Source organism: Dama dama, chromosome 15 (genome assembly GCF_033118175.1).
Source record: "Dama dama isolate Ldn47 chromosome 15, ASM3311817v1, whole genome shotgun sequence".
NCBI classification, from domain to species: domain Eukaryota; kingdom Metazoa; phylum Chordata; class Mammalia; order Artiodactyla; family Cervidae; genus Dama; species Dama dama.
The window spans coordinates 21,434,398-21,452,222 of NC_083695.1; the positions used below are offsets into that span (position 1 = coordinate 21,434,398).

General features: G+C 38.5%; 1 protein-coding gene and 1 long non-coding RNA gene across 4 annotated transcripts in view; one reads left to right on the plus strand and one right to left on the minus strand.

Moving 5' to 3' along the window:
* Window positions 1–17,825, plus strand: part of ARID5B (AT-rich interaction domain 5B) — a 188,465-nt gene that overhangs the window by 37,333 nt on the left and 133,307 nt on the right. The gene's annotated exons all lie outside the window — the stretch shown is intronic.
* Window positions 2,529–14,257, minus strand: LOC133070026 (uncharacterized). Of its 2 annotated transcripts, none has more exons than XR_009696064.1 (4): window positions 13,480–14,257; window positions 6,167–6,563; window positions 4,910–5,221; window positions 2,529–4,673 (listed from the first exon to the last, which is right to left on the minus strand). It is a non-coding gene; the product is annotated as an uncharacterized LOC133070026 (long non-coding RNA). The 2 variants fall into 2 exon arrangements; XR_009696063.1 differs by having other exon boundaries at window positions 4,910–5,224; window positions 13,480–14,256.

Consider the following 17,825-nt stretch of genomic DNA (forward strand, 5'->3'; position numbering starts at 1 on the left):
TTTACTTATATATATTTTATATATACACATACACTTTGTATATATTATATATACATCTATATGGAGAAAGAATACAGATATATATTTTTATGTTTATGTAAAAACATGTATTTATATTTTCTATAACGCTTTTCCTCTTAAATTCTGTGTAAATAAGCTGGGCCACAGTGGCCAGTGATGTGTGGTGTCTTCTCTAGTATTTTTAGTTAGAAATTGACTGTAGTCTTTGCTTGGAATTTCTGGAGGCTTTTTATTTCAAATGGTTGTTTCAACTTAGCTGTGAGTTTGATATGTCAAGCTGCTTCCCAGGATGTGGCTATGGGAAGGATTCTCGCTTTGTGCTGCAGAAAACAGTATAAATGTCTCTAATAAGAAGCATGCTAAGGTGCTGACAGTTTGTCATAGTAAGTATTTTTCACCGGAGACATCTAATGAACTTCTTAGGATTGAAGACATGATTCTTACTAAGACAATCCTTTTCTTTTATCCTTACTTCCTTCCTAGATGTAAATTTTGTTTGTATGTTAAACAGTCTTCTGAGGGTATTTGTTGTTTATATTTTAACTTCCATTGCTGAACTACCAGACTATTTTTTTTCTTAAGATAGAAAACTTGGGAAATTTCTTGGATGATATATTGTTGAATTATGCTGTTTGTGGATATCATGAGGAATCCCTACAGAAGGGCCTCTTCACTGAAACAGATTAGCCTTTACAGGGTCCTTGAGTTCAAAATACAAATCAATTACACTTGAAGCTTATCAAAAATTTGTAAAGATAATTTCCAAAGGATTTTGTCACAGGCTCCTCCAACAATATTGTTGTGTGAACCATGCATTCTTTAAACAATCTAATTCTAGCACAACAAACATAGGAGAGGCATGCTGTCCACGTGCCAACATGGCTGTTTCTTCAACAGGTTGCTTCATTTCATTGTCAAGTGACAGGCCAAAGAACCTCTGACAGGAGCAAGTTCACACTTCCAAGAGTCTGTCCCCAGGACATTCAGGTCCAAGAGTCTGTCCCCAGGACATTCAGGGCTTTAGAACAATGTAGTGACAAGCTATTTTCTAAGGACCTGGGAACATAGATGGGAGTTTATTCCATTCCTTTCAAAGGTAAAATTCAGCTTCGTCATGTAATCAAAAAGTTGAACACTATCCTGAAATAATGGTAAAATGAACATATAAAAAGTGTCTTGAATAAATAACAATGGTGTATGTTGTCTGCTCTCAGCCATCTTGGCTAGATCTGCTGGAAGGGAAGTCTGTGAAATCTGTGTGTGAGCCAGTCGACAGCTGGTCCTTGATATTACTGTCTAGATATTCATACTGCCATCCCTCCTGAAGGCTCATTTCAAGTAAGACCCTTCCATTTGGAATTTTTATTGACTTTCAGATCTTCTAGTGTTACCTAGAGTGATGAATGCTTTCTGAAACACTTGATTCATATCTTTTGATAATGGATTTAAGGTGGATAGTCAACTGAAGAGAAGTTTATGGAATTTAAGACTTTGTTCTGAACTTTAGAGTTTGAGATGTTGGGGCAGAAGTAGAAAGTGAAATTGGAACTTCAGTGCTATTTTTAGTATTCAGGTTACCAGGATTCACCTCTTGGATACAATAGTTGAACAAAGTAAGAAACTCGTGCTTTTTAGGAGCTCTTCATAGTATTGTCAGGCTGGCCATTGGTACACTTGTGATTTCCTTCCCCTTTCCTTGATATCATCCTCAATCCTCTCTTTATTTAGCCAAATAATCCCATTTTTATTTTTCAATTTTTCACCAGAATATGGTTTCAGAATCCTTCCCCATCCTAATTACTCACCAGGACATACTTGGGTTGTTCTTTTATACCATCTTACCCATTTACATTTTGCAAGCTGATCTCTGCTAAGAACCCTAGGCTTCCAGTGGAAGAAAGCCGTGGCACATCCACCAGGCTTGGCACCCTCCGGATAGGACTGACACAGGCAAAACTATTAGAATATCTTCCCTAAAGCCGTATGGCCTTGACTTTTTACTCCTCAGGGCAAAAAGGAAGGAAAAGATGTTTTTGAATCCCTATATCTCCTGAAGTTTAGTTGTCCTTTAACAAAAAAAATCAGTAGTGTTAAATGTAGACTATTATCTAATGAGCACCATCATCAGCTAATATGGCAGAAGGTTTTGTGACTCTGTATCACTTCCTTGCCTTTCAAGCTTCTGTAATTCCTATAGTTAAATATTGTAGCATTTAGGGTAGGTTTGTAGTGTATTTGCCTCAATAAAGAGCCACAGTTGAATACCAGCTTGGAGTCCAGCTTTGTTTAAGCTGTTCTGATCAAATAAGATAAAAGACCAGCATGTCTTCCCTAAATTATCTTATGTGTTAGTTTAGTTCATTATCATCCTTCTGGACTCTAGCTGTTCTTGCCTTTTTTTTTTTTTTTTTTTCATTTTTTGTTTTCTGGTATATGGCCATATCTATGATAAAAAAAGACCATGATGGAGAAGGCAACCAGCCCATACTTTTGTTTCAGTCTCATTAATAGAAATGTGAATTTCACAGTGAAATATCTGTGGTAGTCACCATCTGATGGGAAGATTACCAAAGATGAAAGAAATTCAGCTGTGGTCTGAGTCCCTTGCTATATATATATATACCACCTTTAGTTTCTGATTGTATACCCGGGGTCTTTTGGAAAATCTCTTAGGCAGCCTTGGCTTCTTACAAACTCATAAATATCTGGTATTATAGACAGACTGGCCTACTTGGAGCAATACTTCTATCTGCATCTGGTGATAGGAGCCTACTGTGAAGAACAAACTGACTGGTCCACGTGGTCTGTTAAACACCCTTGAACAGTGCAACACTGTGCCTCAAAGGTGCCTTAAAAATGAAGTTTGATTCAACATTCCCCTTGAGCTGGAAGTGCAATGTGCTTTTCTTTTATTGTAACTCTAAAATACTTTTGTTTGCGTCCCACCTTTCATCTCTTTAGCTACTACATGAATTACTGCCTATAGGCCATTATTATAGCTGTTGCCATGATAGCATCACCGTGGAGTCCAGTAGTATATACATCCAACATGTGAATTGATGTAGCTATTCCAGAGGGCTGTGTGAACATGTATTTGATTTGGACGTTTAGGCTTAATTCTCTTTAGTATTGATGCTGATTCTTTCCAATTGCTCATTTGTCTTTTCAAGTACTTTAAATGTGAGGTTTTATTGCAAAACAGTAATTTTCCTAAATGTCAAAGACCCACTCCTCTTCTCTCCTCTAACATTGTGTGTTTAAGTCTGTAGTTTGTACAGGTCACTTCTGAGGAAATTTGAGGTTTGAACTTTTACCCCATTTTAATGAATATATTTATTTAGGACAGATTGGAGTAATAGTGGGTTTTCAGAGGCTTTACAAAATGCTTTACGCACAGTGGGGTTCGAAAAAAACAGCGCTGTGGATTTGGGGTTTTCTTAGTTGCCTTGCCCTGTGTATTTTCAGCTAGTGTGCTGGAATTCAGTGGCCTCTTTTTGTTTCCCCCTAAAATCCCAGAGATGTGCCTGGCCTTGAATTCTCTTTCTTTGGACCTTTCCACTATTAGATTGGTGCCGAAGTAATTATGGTTTCAGTCTGAATTTTAAATCATTATAACTAGACTAAGACACATCTTTATTAATCAAAACAGGAGCCATTTCAATCAACACATGTTTGCCAATGAGAAATAAGTTTGTTTACTCCTGTAGCGTAAAAATCTGCGCTTCAGGATTCGACAAACTCTTGGAAAGCATTCTCTGTCTCCTGCTGGTTGTGGAAGCATTTTCCCTGCAAAAAGTTGTCAAGATGCTTCAGTTGGGGAGAGGTCAGGTGAATATGGTAGATGAGGCAGAACTTTGTAGACCAACTTGTTCAACTTTGGAAGCGTTGGTTGTGTGATGTGTGTTTGGGTATTGTTGTGGAGAAGAATTGGGCCCTTTCTGTTGACCAATGCTGGCTGCAGACATTGTAGTTTTTGGTGCATCTCATCGATTTGCTGAGCATACTTCTCAGATGTCATGGTTTTGTTGGGATTCAAAAAGCTATAGTGGATCAGAGTGGGAGCAGATCATGAAACAGTGACCATGGCCCCATTTTTTTGTGCAAATTTGGCTTTGGGAAGTGCTTTGGAGCTTCTTCTCAGTCATACCACTGAGTTGGTCCTTGCCAGTTGTTGTATAAAATCCACTTTTTGTTGTATGTCACAATCCAATTGGGAAATGGTTTGTTGAGGTTGCATAGAATAAGACAACACTTCAGAACAACAATTTTTTTTTATTTGTGGTCAGCCCATTAGACACCCACTTATCAAACTTTTTCACCTTTCTGGTTTACTTCAAATGCCAAACAACATAGAATGGTTGACATTAAGTTCTTTGGCGACTTCTTGTGTAGTTGTAAGAGGTTAATCTTTGATGATCTTCTCAGTTGGTCATTGTCAACTTCTGATGGCTGGCCACTGTGCTGCTTATCTTCAAGGCTCTCGTCTCCTTTGCAAAACTTCTTGAACCATCACTGCACTGTACATTCATTAGCAGTTCCTGGGCCAAATGTTTGTTGATGTTGAGAGTTGTCTCTGCTGCTTTATGACCCATTTTGAATTTGGTTTAGAAAACTGCTCGAATTTGCTTTTTGTCAAACATCATTTCTATGGTCTACAATACATAGAAAATATACAGCAAGTAACAATTCATTAGCAAAAAACATAAAGCAAGAAATGTGCATTAAAGTGAGGTATGACATAACCACATTTAAGAATATATGCCAGTATCAAATGGCAAGTTTCAACATTGCAAAACTGCAATTACTTTTTCACCAACCTAATAATTTTTAAAGCATTTCTAGCATCTTTTATGGAGAAGGCAATGGCAACCCACTCCAGTACTCTCACCTGGAAAATCCCATGGGTGGAGGAGCCTGGTAGGTTGCAGTCCATGGGGTCCTGGAGAGTTGGACACGGCTGAGCGACTTCACTTTCACTTTTCACTTTCATACACTGGAGAAGGAAATGGCAATCCGCTCCAGTGTTCTTGCCTGGAGAATCCCAGGGACAGCAGAATCTGGTGGGCTGCCGTCTATGTGGTCGCACAGAGTCGGACACCACTGAAACGACTTAGCAGCAGCAGCAGCATCGTTTATACTTCTGACCCTTTAAAAATACTGACTTTCAGCCTGTAGTCCCCCTTTCTTTGTAACTTCATGCCTACTGGATAAGAGGCAGGTGTTGTAGGCAAGCATCCAGTGAACTATTCAGCCCCAAGCCCCAGATTTTTTTTTCTCTTATTTTTTTTTTCACATGTTTTTGATGTGGACAAATTTAAAGTCTTTACTGACTTTGTTACCACACTACTCCTGCTTTATGTTCTGTTTTTTTTGGCCCCAAGGCATGTAAGAATTTAGCTCCCCAACCGGGGTTTGAACCCACACTCCCTGCGTTGAAAGTTGAAAGTATTAATACTGGACCACTTGGAAAGTCCTTCTTTTGTGTTAAATATTGTTATCGTTCATTGTTGTTGTTTTTCTGATTGCCAGTATTATCTGTGTTCGTGTTAGAAAATGCAAGCAATACAACAAAGTGCAGAAAAATATGTTGCTGTTTTTCCTCCCCCTCCAAAGTAACTATTGTTAGCATTTCTTATATCAATATTCTAATCTATACGAATGTGTTTTTAGGTATGAATTAATATGTATAGTCTTTTTCCCTATAAAAGTAAAATGTTTGCCCCTCCCCCATTTAAATTTGTCCAGGTGTTTTGTGACAGTACCCCCATATTATAAACCACTCTATCTCCACTGTTTCTTTCTGCCTGCATAACATTTCATTGTAAATGTGTTTCTGTTTGGACATTTCAGTTGCTTCTGTTTTCCCACAAAGTCTGAAATTCTTGTAACTCTGCCCACATCCAGGACTGTTTCCTCATAGGTTTGTAGAGGTAGAATTGCCAGCTCAAAGTGCACATAGAAAGTTAAGAGAGCCTATCTCTCTCTTATCTCCTATCGCTTATGTAAACCTCTTGCCTTAGCCTAACTAGTCTAACTGCCTGGTCTTCTTTCTTTTTAACCACATGCACCCACTCCCCTGGTCCCCAGCCCTCCAGCAAGTCTCATACTTTACTCATTCTTGGAATGCCCCTTCCAGAATTCTTACCTGAAGGAATTCTCTCTTTTCATTAAGACTCAGTCTAAGCCCCTGAAGCCTTTGTTCAGCATCCAGCTCAAAGGATTTCCCCTGCTTACCAAGCTCTTATCACACTTAGTGTCTCTACCACCTGATTGAGCACCTATGCTATAACTAGCAATATAAAGCAGTATATTATGTGTTTGCCTTATCTTCCCAGTAACAGCCCTAACTATCCTGTAGGCTTTCTAACTTCAAAGCTATATTTAGTAGGTTAAGTAAACATGCAGCGTTTATGATCAACCTCCTCTGAAATCTCTGGCATTCTCTGTGTGATGGGGACACATGTGTGGATTTGGTGGTTGACTTGAGTTCTTCTCTGGCACTTCCTAGGACACCCTCTAGTGGAGGGGCTTCCTGTTGGTACCTAGAAGGAGAAGCAATGTAAAGTTAGCCCTCCACATCTGTGGGTTCCATATCCATGGATTCAACCAACCTCAGGGGGAAAGCACTCAGAAAAGAAAGGAAAAAAAAACCTTCAGAGACTTCCAAAAAGTGAAACTTGAATTTGCCCCATTCCAGCAACTATTTACTTAGCATTTACATTGTATTAAGTGTTACAGCTAATCTAGGGATGATCTTTGAACCACACTGGTGTTAGGGTGCTAACCCTCTGTGCAGTCGAAACTCTCAGTATAACTTATACTTGGCCTTCCGCTGCAGTTCCTCCATTTTCCTAGTTCCTTATATCCATGGATCCAACCAGCCTTGGACTCTGTGTAAGTGGGCCTGTGCAGTTCCAACCCATATTGTTCCAGGGTCAATTGTGTAAAGGAGGGTGTGTGTAGGTTATCTGCAAATATTCTACCATTCTATATAAGAGACTAGCATCCTTGGGTTTTGGTATCTGGGAGGTGGGGAAGGGGGAGGGTGTCTGAAACCAATCCCCCACAGATACCAAGAAGAGATGACTGTACTTGTAGTATTTCGTTTCTATTTTTGGCTTCATTTGTAGTCCACTATAGGGGTCACAAAGAGTTGGCCATGACTGAGTGCACACGGATTACACATATTATGTCTATAGACTGACTCAAGGAAATTTACTGAGAGCTTTCGAACATGTTCAAAGCTAGCTTGCTAGCCTAGGGATTTTCGGTAGTGTTCTAGTAGGAGTTTGTATGTGGACGTTTTACATATTAATACTGGCATTTATTAATTCCTCTCCTCCTCAAGAGAATCTATGTCATGCGTCAGGATTATAGCAGTGACAAAAACATACAGGGAAATAAAGCCAGACTGGACTTGCTTTGCCTTATCTTTTTTTTTTTTTTCCCCCTAATCATCAGCTTGTTTGCAATCTTTTTCTTTTTAGGTGACAAGTTATTAAAGAAATGGTTTTAGTAAGATATCTAATACTTCTTATTCAAGGCAATTGTACAGTTTTAATCCTAACCTCACTTAATTACGATGATTACTCCCCAATCATGGTGGAGGATATTTTCCACCTTCCAACCACCCATTCCACTTCTTTGGTTCACAAAGAAAAGTATTCTGTTAGTTTCTACAAAAATAATGTTCCATTCCTGGCCTGTTCACTCAATAAGGAATAAAACATTGTTTTCACAGCAATGCTGATAATAAGGCAGATTTCAAAGCATGATGAAACATATACTTTTCTAGCAGAGAAAAACCTATAGTTACCTGGCTAATTACCTATCATGTGATGGCTGTGTGTAAATATAGGCTTTCACATGTGCAGCCTCTGTGTGGGTTTCTTTCTTTCTTTCTTTCTTTTTTTTTTACATTAAGAATACTCATTTAGTTTCCATTGTTTTGTATAAATGTTTTCAATCAAAGATTTAGAAGAATGAGCAAACACAGGAACTACCATTCTCAGGTGGCTTTTTTCTGACCACTGTACTAAACCTCTGCGGCATGAACTTTGAAATAAGACAGACTTGAATTCAAATCCTTGTTCTGTAAGCTGCATGACCCTAAAATTTTTAATTCTACTTTGATTGCTTATCTGTAAAACAGTTAATACCTATCTCAGGGAACTGGGGAAGATTAGATTAGATCACATATTGGGAAGTGTTTAGTCAATTCAAGAACATTAGTGTTCTTTCCTCTTTCCTTTAGAAAAGTAAACCTTAAGAAATGCTATTTTCTTCCCCAGGAAAGTAAAGTGGACAGTTGCAACCTAAATATAGAAACATGCAGTATCAGGCATCAGCTTCTACTCACATTTCATTAATCAACAAAGTGATTAATTCCTTGGTCGTGTTTTACTTCTGAGAAGTGAGGGTATGTAATCATACAGCATTCTTGGAGGGAGAATAAAATTGAATGTTGGGTGAACATTTGTAATATTTCACACATGCCCTTTGGATAATGGTAAATCTCACACAATAATAAAATATCAGGATTGATAATCTAGTTACAGAATTCTAGTTATGACTTCTTTTCTGTACTTAGTACTTCTTAAATGTCCTCTGCAGAAATTAGTTGACTTTTTAATATTTTCAGTGATTGAGGAAACTCATGACTTTACAGTTCCATCCCACCTTTTATCTGTCTCTGTGCTAGAAATTCTTTCTTTTGATGAATTAAATGAGAAATGCATGGTTTAGCATATAAGCAATTGTATTAATAATATTCTGTTGTCTTTGGTGCTGTTCTCTGAGACAACAGAGAACAAATCAAATTTTTGTTTTCTTAATAGCATTTCAAATATTTGAAAATAACTGCCCATATCTCCAATTTTCCATTCTCCAGGTCAAACACAAACACCCTCAATCTACATTCCTTATACAGCATGCCTGCTGGTTTCGCTACCTTTCTAGTGGCCCTTATCTAAAGATATCTAAGTTGTCTCACTCTCAGGGTGTAACTATGTCTTCTATTTAAAGAAAAGGAGATACTTCAATCTGTTTTTCCCTCTTAATTTGACTTTTTATACAAAAAATTTAAACCTAAAAAGTACTTCTTTATGTCCTCTCTTATTCCTCTCCTCCCAGATTTAACACACTGCTAATGATCAGTAGTTGCTCCTCTTGTTACCTGTTGGTGTGCACGTGTGTAAATTGTCTTGCTTTAAATGTAAGATCTTACTCTGTGGACATTATTTTGCAAGTCACTTTGTCAGCTCCTGTTAAGTAGCCTAGAGCTGTGCTGTGCCGCACGGTAGGCACTGACCACATAGAGCTGCTGGGCCCTGGCATGTGACTGCTACAGCAGAGGAACTGAGTTTTTAACTTTAATTAATTTCAGTTTGAAATTAAAAACTAAAGCGGTGTAAAATTTTCTTCGTTAAACATAACTTTATTGCTTTGGTAGGACTGTATCACTTTAACTGAATTATTTAGCATGCACGTTAGATACGCTGTAAGTGTAAAATACACACCAGGTTTCAAAAACTTAGCATAAAAAATATATCTCATTAATAATTTTATATTGATCACCTGTTGAAATAATATTTTGATATGTTGGGTTAAATAAAATAGTATTGTAATTTACGTTTTTCTTTATTTTTAATGTGGTTACTGAAAACTTTAGGAAACTTTTAGATATAAATGGTGCACCTTATATTTGTATTGGACAGTGCTGATCTAGAGGGATTTGGATGGCTGTGATATTTTGCCAAATCTTTTATTTTAAAGTATATGTCGGGCATACATTGCAGTGTGTGCATTTCCTCTACAGGTGGATGTGCTTTTGTGACTTTACTGAACAATGCTTTTTAGAGTACAGTATCTGTATTTCAAGCCCAGGATGTCAGGAAGCAAGCGCAAAAGCAGCAGTGACATAGCTGGTACTGCGAGGTTGGCTAGGCTAACTTTGAATTAACCAACATGCTCTCAGAATGGCGCTCATTCGTATGTAGGGAATTTACATAGTAGCATCACTCTTGTATCCACTGAGTGCTGAAGATAGCCAGGGCGCTATATTTGCTGCAGAAGGAAGATGAAGTTGAAAGAGACCCAGTCTCTGCCCTTAGGAACTCATGATGTAGTGGGGTGGACAGGCACAATGAGGTTACAAGATTGTATTTAGCCAGTGCATAGATGAAAGCATAAACAGAGAGAACTGGGAGCATGGAGAAGCTTCCTGAGTGGGTCTTGCATGTGAGCAAACTTGTAAATGCTTAAAGAGCAGGGATGATGATGCCCATTCCTTTGGTTGTAGTCTCATGTGGGATTGTTGAGTAAGTGAGGCGATTCCCATCCCATGTGATCTCTGTTCTTCTGAGATATTATTAGACTTGAAGACTATCGTGGTCATCTTCAGCTTAGATTTTCTTTTTGAAGTGCCTACTTATCCCTCTAGGAACTTGGATTTGGTGCAAAGTTGGCTTTCTAGATAAAATTTTCGTGCTTGATGTTAAATGCTGACCTTTCATTATCTCTGGTAAATACCTTGTGGTTCATATCAGGCCTATCTGGTTAGCAGAAGAAATACATATTTTCTATATCCCTCATTGAAATTCCTAATATTTTGCCAGAGCTTTAGCACTTCCACCTAGAAAATGTTCTGAGATGTTGAAGGGAAGATAATTAAGCTTAAGGCTCTTTCTTGATTTGTTTGGATTTATAGTTTCATTTGTTTCATAACTATGGAGACTTTTCATGTCTACCAATGCGTGCACTGGTGATAAAGAAATACCAGTTGAAACTCAGTGTTAAGTCTTTATTCTCTCATTGGGTGTCCTTGATTCATCAAAGCAATATTTTCATTCATATTCTTAGCTTGTATGACATACAAGCTAAGGGGAAAAGTTAGCAATTTTAGATGGCTGATGATAAAACTTTTGTATGAAAATGTCAGCTTTCTGCCTGATTACATTATTCTTGGTTGCAAGTGGTGCTAGTGTGGTTAATCAAATCAATTCATAGAAAACAGTTTCTCCCAAAAGCAGTGTTAAGAGTGGATCTTAGAAAATCTGAGAATTTACCCTGGGCAGAGCTTTCTAGCTGAGTAAAACATTCCCTGTCGAATCAGTTCTAGGAGTGAAGATAGGGAAGGCATAGAATCTATACTATAGATACGAGATTCATGGTTTGCCAGGAGGTTTACTGATGATCATCAGCTGCCCGTAGCCACTGCCCCACTGCCAAAACACAGAACCCATAGCTTAAGCTGTAAGTCAGATATTTATATATTCTGCTGGGGAATCATCCGAGTCATGAATACTTATTAAGAAATGATGGATAAATTTTTGTGGGGATGCCTCGACCCCTAAGTCTTCATGCAGATTTCTGAATATAAACACACAATTTCTTGGGAGCCTATTCATAGCATTCATCTAATTCTGAAAGGAGTCTATGATGATTTAAAAAAAAAAAAGTTAGGAAATACATTTTCAATGCTTATCACTTATCACTCTGCCCAAAATACCACCCATCAGGGATTACCACCAAGGTTTATTTATTGCATTTTCCTTGAAGTCTGTGCGTATGTGACAGGGAGGAAAGGTGGTTGGATTCGCCTATTTCTGATGGTGCTTATTAATCTTCGGGTGTTTGGCTTAGATGACTTTGAGAATTTGGAGAACACTATGGACTCTCCACTGAGAAAAGACATCCACAAAATTGATATGACATTTGAAGACGCTCATGGACCAATCCTAAAACTGGTCTTTGAACTCTTGGTTAAAGACTGCTGGTTGATTCCCTTTCAAGAGTATTGACTCATTGTGCTATGAAAAAAAATGAAAATGATTATGTGTCCATCCACAAGGTTGATGAGATTCTGTTTTCAGAAATGAGGATTTCTGGTTCTCATGCATGTGTGACAAGAAAGAACATATTTATTTCTCTCATGTTGTGTATTTTTTCTATTTTTCTAAATTACTAATTTTGACAGCAGGAATGGGCACTGGGTAATTTGTATTTGCTCCTGTCCGGTTAATCAAGGTAGGCTGTATACACATTATAACTTTAGAAGTTACTTCCTCTTTAGGAAGCCCTCTGAAAACTCCTTTTGGTGAAGTAGAACCCCCTGTTGTAATGTTTTATATTCCCTATGGCTTAATTTTTACATATCAGGTTTTCATAAAATGAGGCCTGCCAACTCTGAAAGTTCTTTTGTCACATCAACCTAGTTGTCGTGTTTTTTGACCATGTGGCATGTGGGATTTTAGTTCCCCGACCAAGGATCGAACCTGTACCCCTGTATTGGGAAAGCAGAGTCTTAATCACTGGACCACCAGGGAAGTCCCCAGTGGCCGCTTCTAATAGCAGTTTGTTTATTACATGAATCAATCTCATGCTCAGTATTCTAAATATTTGTAAAATAATAGCTTTGGGGGTTTTACTAATGGAGCTCTGCGTATTGTTTATGGGTCTAAATTTGGTCTATTTTCAGGGAGCATGAGTGGAAGCCCAAGATAAGAAACATTTTCTTTTTTATCCTGATCAAGACTCCCATGTGCTGTCTACCACTACTTATAGGAAAGGGAAATAAAGGTCCCTCCCTCACCCCAAATTTTAATCTAGGATATTGTCTGGCATGTAGTAGGTGCTCAATACATACATTGGATGAATGGATACATGATGAGGCTTTAAATCTTATACTTGGAGGCAGCATAATGTAATGGTAGAAGTCTGGCAGACCTGAACTTGAACCCTGGATTGCCAATTTTAAAAAGTCTGTATAATAATTCCTACCTCACAGAGATGTTGTAGGATTTAATAATGTATTGAATTCCAGGTGCTTAAGACAATGTCTGGCACAATAAAGCACTTGATAAATGGTAGCATTATTAAAGTCTTAGGCCTTAACTTAGGATATCCTAGACTTTAGCCATTTGAAAACCAACATCAACATTTTTGCCATTTCGATAAATTGCTGTTTTATTATTAATATTTTCTTCTTTGCTTTTTTTAAACTTAAACAACTATAATAGGAAATTTTATGTCACTACTGCAAATGGAAAACTTATATCACTTGCTATAAATAACAGTGAAGATAAATACATAATTCTCAAAATTTTAAAAAAAGTGTATCTGTGTATCAACTTAAAATTGACTTGGGTACTCCTAGAGTATACCACACTTAAGTCATTTCCTTTGAGGCTTTTCTCTTGGGCAACAGCCCAGCCTAGTTATTGATAGCAGTGAGACCTGCCCGGACTGTGGCAAGCCTCATGTCAACAGCAGGCTGGGAAGGGTTGGAACCAGTTGCACTGAATTAGCCTACAGGCTCAGAAGTGTAACTGCCACACAGATGTGAAGTCTGAAAATAACCCACCGTGCACCTGCCCCTTTTGTGTGTCCGTTACAGAGTTAATTAAGCAAAATAGATTAAATACTGTAAGAACAATAGAATAAAGACTTGACTCTTACCTTTGAGATGCCTGGACTCACATGATTGGTTTCACACTCAGCTCCTCTTTGGGTTGAGGACTCAAGAATCTCAATGCTCGGCAGTTTCTGAACACAGATTCCAGTCGGGTGAGGAAAAGGGCAATTGGGATTACTACCAACTGACCCAACACCGTGATGGAGTAACCTGGCACATCTGAGTCCTGGGTGAAACTAACTTCTCTAGAAATTTGTCGAGCCAAATTTGGATTGGCTTAGATAAAATCCTTCAGGTTGTCTAGATTAGGACAACCTGCCCTAGCCTCAGGTTTAAGCTAAGCAAAAAGACATAAACACTGCTCTAAAAGGAAGTGCACTGCAGTGGTACACAAAAACCAAAGGTGAAGACATGCATCTGTCTTGTGCTGCATAATTGATAAAAGCTAAAGCAACATTGGAAACATGCTCATCATGCATGAGCCTAATCGCTTAAATATGCACAGCACATTCTAGGACGCTTGTTAATGACCCGATAGGCATGTTGCAGTCAGAACATTTCATGTGGTTTGAGAAACCGCTCTGAATGTGTTCGCCAGACAGTCTGATTCCAACAGTGTCCTGAAGACCATCCTCAATTTGACTGTGCTTGTCTCTGTTATGCTGTGAAAGAAAAAGATAATTCAGCCAAGCACTGTGCCATTGGCTATAAACAGCACAGTTCTGAATACAAATATTACTAAAGGTAAATGAATCACTGAAAGAATAGTAGCATAAAATATCTCACAAATGAACTCCTGGAGTTTGGGCGAGAATAAATTTTACCATCACAAGAGCAGCACCTCAGTCCATTGGCCAGTAATATTAGTTGTCCATTTAAGACACCAAAAAAACTTATGATCTTAAAGTAAGTGGTAATTAGGACTTACCAGGCTGTAAATACATAGCAGGGATTTGGTGATATAGTAAACTATGGGGGAAGCTCGAGTGGTTTCTAGTGTTAGTAGAACCTTGAGAAATATTTAAAGCCGTGTTCTCCGCACCACAGTTTTTTTTTTTTTTCCCCTTAATTAGAGGTGAGGGGGAATAGCAGCTGATATTTTATCAAAAAATGTGCAACTCTTTTTCATTAGGGCCAATGGGAGTATCTGACTGTTGAGAGGAGATTAAGCCTTTGTTTTGTATAATGCATTAATCTTTTAACAAATAATATATTTGGGTTGGTCAGAAAGTTCATTCAGGCTTTTCCACAAGAGGTTACGGAATAACCTGAACAAGCTTTTTTGGCCAACCCAATTCTTAAAGAAAAATATAATGCTCCCTCTTGGCCCCTGCCTCTCTTAAGTTCCCTCATTTCTGGGTCCTTTCCTTTGAATAAGGTTTGTGTAAGTGAAAAAAGACAACAGTGGAAAGGCCCTAGGCCTCTCAGCTCCTTGACTGGTTTATCTCTTCTTTCAGATTCTAAAAAGTAAAGCATTCATCATTCTAGCCCTGGACTTTGTTTCCCTGCCTTCTTATTTGTTACCTGGCAGTCTGCAGAGATGTGGAAAGGGGTACCGAGCCACGCTTGCCTCCTGGCTTCACTCACAGCCGCAGGAACGGCGGCCTGTCACCAGGACAGGATGGCTGGACTGTGCCCAGAGCCACAGCCTGGTGACTTTCTGGCAGCGAATTGGTTGAAGATCCAGCCCAACAGCTGAGGTACAAACCAATGTCACTGCTTGGCAGGACTGGCCTGGTGGAGCAGCTTATGTTTAAGAAGCAAGACAATTCACTGTCAAGTCCATTAGCCCCCCCAGAAAATTCCAAGGGAAATGATGCATGCCCCATTCTAGTGGATGCTGAGCGCTGCTTGCTGCATCTTAGTTGCACCCTTGGTTTCTGTAGCCCTATCCCAAGTTCATGAGACTCTGATCATCCTTGACTGCAGCTTTTCTTGAGCTCCTACTGTGCGTGTTTATTGTATTTGTGTCTAGTATGTGCAAGGCACTGGGAAAGACCTGACCTGTGCAGTCTACACACCTACACTGATGTCATTAGTAACCGTCGGTTGACCGAGTTTATACACAGGGACACATGTGCCTGGGGTGAAAAACATGGCCAGGCTCTGCCCAGAGTATCTTTATGTTTGCACATTTCTGTGGTCCTCAGTTCCCTTTGTAGATTTGCACCTTTCTTGATTTTGAAGTCTGGAATTGAATAACAATGCAACTTACAGGATAATTAGAGTGAACAGTGGAAATTAGCACATTAGCAACTCTGCAGGACTGATGCAGGCACCAGGCGAAGTGGACACGCACCTCAGGGCTGGGGGAGAAACCAGGCCCCCTGGACTGGCCAGGAATGAACTCTGCAGTGACTGCGGAGTGGGAAGGGGTAGATCTCCTAAGGAAAGATCCAGGGATATAGGAGAGGTGTCAGGGAGCACAGAAGAGAGGGGCTGGGGGCAGTGGCTGTTTACTGATTTGCATGAAAGTCTTTAGTATTTTGATCTGGTGAGGCTGCCCTGGTGTGTACCAGCGGAAGGGCAACCACCCCCCCTCAACCCCCTCATAAGCCCCAGTGTCAGGGTGTTAACATAGGGGCAAAAAACCTCTAGATTTTGTTTGTAGCTTACTGAAAGCCCACTCTACAATGCTTAACTGAATAGTGCTCTTCAAAATGCACTGACTAAAAATAGTTTCATCTGCAGTGTGAACATAGTTTCATATTTATACTAGCATCTGGCCTAAGGAATTGAATACTCCATTCTTTAAATAGCTTCACTCCAGCTCTTGAATACTCTGAAGAAGAAAATCTCCTTCAAACACCTTGTTTACATAGGCATGTTTAAATGCAAACAAGCTCTGTTTTTAAAATGCAGTAGAATATTAATTTGGGAGTTAATAGGGCTTTGGGATAGTCTTTTTGTGTGTTTGTGTGTGGGGAGGGGAGGCAAGAGGAGGAGAAGTTGAATAGAGAGTGAGTTTAAAATATGTCCATTTAGTAAAAGATTTCTGAGACATCTACAGTTTAACTTTTTCTATTTTCCTAAATTTGATTCACGAACATGTGAATAGTATGTGTGAATCTTTACGTAACATCATATGTGAAGCCAGTTAGAATGAAATTCTTGGGAAAAAAAATTTATGCTGCTGCTAATGCCCAAGAATAATAGAAATATAAGCCTAGATATACTTTAACTTTTTCTACCAGTAAATGCTTTGGGGCCGGAAATCATTTGCCAGCAGGCAATGAATGTACTTTTGTTAGTCTTAGGGGGATACTAATGGTTAGTCCCCATGAAGAAAAATGTGAAAATAACACACTAAAAGGTAAACATTACGAATGGATGGCTAATGATTAGCTGTTATAGTCCAAAGGGGCAGGATTTTTTTTTTATAGTTTTATGACCCTTGCCCAGCCTTTATTGAAAGAACATTGTACATTCAGAGTTATATATTTCAAACTTACACCTCCTTTGAACATCCTAGCAAATATTCTCCACACTTATTTATATGCTGTAAGGGGAGGAGGATTTTAAATGTATACTGGTTTTAACATTATATTAAAGAAGAGGAACACAATTATTTTTTAAAAAAATCTAGTTTAAGGACCCACAGAGTGGGATATAATAATAAATGTCCACCCTATCCCCACCCCACTCAGCCTGAAAATTAACTAAGGGCTGTACCATTGTTTTATCAAGTCACTGAGTTAGCATTTAGTATATTATTGCTACAGTAAAGGCAAGATACATCCTTCTCAAACGTGAAAAGCTTTTGTGAGCATAATCCAGTTCAGAAAAGTAAAATTGTTAACGGGTTGCATTTTTTTTCCTTATTTAAAACAAAAATGGCTTTTTTGAGTCCCCCGGGGCTCTAGTTTTACAACTTAGATTAACTGCTTTAGTAAATAAAAGAATGTCGTAGAACATTGCCCACTAAAATGTTAACATGTGGGTATGTTTGAGGAGTAGTAACATAAAGGCAACTTTTCAGTCATTGATGTTGAAATTAGATTTGAGGCCATGGGTTGTTCTTCACGGTCTAGGAAAGTAAATGCTTTGGCTGAATGAAAACTATGTAGATTCTCTGGGAAACACTGAAATGTCATAATTTAAACACCACTTTCATTTTTCACCAGTGGGACTTTTCTAGATAAAAATCTAATCTAATTCTAAATCATTCTTTTAAAATGTTTTTTCCCATTACAAATGTAATATGTTTTTTATTGCAGAAAGTAAAAATATGCAAAAAGAAAAAATAAAAATGATTCTTAGTCCCACTACCCAGAGGCTACCTCTGTTAACAGTTTAATTCCAATTTACTGTATTTTCTTGATTCTAACAGCCACTGGTTGTAAAGATGCATCATTGATTTCACAACAGCTTTTGGGGAACAAGAAACAAT